The 1,871-nt window shown below is 47.0% G+C and overlaps 1 non-coding gene across 1 annotated transcript; it reads right to left on the bottom strand.

The window, feature by feature from the left end:
* Positions 1 to 1,088: 1,088 nt before the first annotated feature.
* TRNAG-UCC (transfer RNA glycine (anticodon UCC)) lies at positions 1,089 to 1,160 on the bottom strand. The gene has a single exon. It is a non-coding gene; the product is annotated as a tRNA-Gly (tRNA).
* Positions 1,161 to 1,871: the final 711 nt, after the last annotated feature.

Raw genomic sequence — 1,871 nt, 5'->3', positions numbered from 1 at the left:
ACCAAGGTGCTTGGAGGCACGGAGGTACTTGGAGGCACGGAGGTATTTGGAGGCACGGAGGTACTTGGAGGCACGGAGGTGCTCGGAGGCACGGAGGTGCTCGGAGGCACGGAGGTGCTCGGAGGCACGGAGGTACTTGGAGGCACGGGGTGCTTGGAGGCACAGGATGCTTGGAGGCACAGGATGCTTGGAAGCACAGGATGCTTGGAGGCAAAGGAGATCACAGGGACGAGGGAGCTCTGGAATCACAGCTTCCGCAGGAGAAACGAAGATACTCAGGCACCGGATCTCTGCCTGGTGTCTGGTTTTAAATCCCCCGCCCTAGCCTGATTGGCGGAGCAGGCAGGTGACGTCAGACCTGCTCCGCCTCCTTGCCCTCGCTTATGATGGCGGCGTCCTTGCTTCCGGGAAGCCGCCGGAGGGACGCGCCGACCCGCCGCCGAAGCCCGCCAGGAGAAGAGAGGCGCCGGGCAGACCAGGCCACCCGCAGGGACAAGCGCGGTCGCCGCTGCCCGAGGTGCGTGACACTTACCATGTGGTGGGAGAATGTGTGCTTAGAAAGTGCAGTACTGGTTCTGTTATATTTGTGTCTTTATTTTTTTATAGTATTATAGTTTAACCTTTTCCTAACCATAACCACTTATTTATACTATTTAAATATGTTTGATACAGCCTATACTATAGGGTTAAATATTAATATTGTATTCCATGTTCCATAGAGTGGGATATTGTGGATTGCATTTGGAAATCCCCCCTCTCGAAATCCTGCGTTTGCCACTGTACTTACTGTCGACCAATAGTGGTTGACCTAGACAGTGTTGACCTAAGTGTGGTCAACCCAGGGACCGGATACCAATCCGATGCTATGTAACTAACCAGAAACTTGCAGCTAGTGAATCCCCCATATCAGTACACCCCAAAGTCATGTGCTCGACTGATCTGATATTGGATTCAGTAATCATAATAATTTACATACAATATTTTATTTAGATTATAATATTTACATACAGATATGATCTTGAAAGTAAAATGGACATATTGTTAAATTAGAACATACTAAGAAAATTTACGGAATGTAATAATAAAGCTGCGTTGGCCGGGAATCGAACCCGGGTCAACTGCTTGGAAGGCAGCTATGCTCACCACTATACCACCAACGCCTGCTGCTTGCAGTCTGCTGAGAACACACTCTAAGTTCTGGCATACAAGCTGATATAAGAGGTGGCTCAATTATAGTTTTCTTTATATTTCTGTTTATCTGTAAATATATGACAGTTGTAACTTTCTGATTAGCTTTAGTTAATACCAAACATTCCCAGTGGAAAGCTTTAAAATGTTTAAGCTATCAGTCACTTCCTGCTGGTGACAGTGGTTTCCGAAAGTGCTACAGATCTACTATATAAAAGCCAAAATTTGTCCTTCTTTCTTTCTATACAAATCCACAGTTTACAAGCGAAGATCGTGAAATTTTACATACGAGCGTATTAAAACACGTCAGAGGCAACTAAAACAATTAGAAATCCCTAGCACCCCTAGGGAGGAGACAGCAGCACAGAGTATATCAGGAGACAGCATAACTCCGGAATTGCTGGAGCTATGTAATAAAAAATTGGTACACATTTGCCTTACAATCTGGGAACAAACACTGTGAGGGGAAGACACCCCTAGCACCCTTAGGGGTGAGGCAGCAGCACTCTGTATTTCAGCAGATAGCATAACTCTGGAATGCCTGCAGCAATTTACAAAAAACTTGGTACACATATGACTTAAGGCCGTATTCACGGGCCGATGTGGGAGCGATGTGTGCTGAGCGTGCGGGGGGAGACGGGGGGAGGGCGCTCATTTCACACAGCCGATGTCATTTATCTAGC

The sequence above is a fragment of the Pseudophryne corroboree genome, chromosome 6, assembly GCF_028390025.1.
Source record: "Pseudophryne corroboree isolate aPseCor3 chromosome 6, aPseCor3.hap2, whole genome shotgun sequence".
NCBI classification, from domain to species: domain Eukaryota; kingdom Metazoa; phylum Chordata; class Amphibia; order Anura; family Myobatrachidae; genus Pseudophryne; species Pseudophryne corroboree.
The sequence above is the reverse complement of the archived record's forward strand: the minus strand, read 5'-3'. Positions and strand labels throughout refer to the sequence as shown.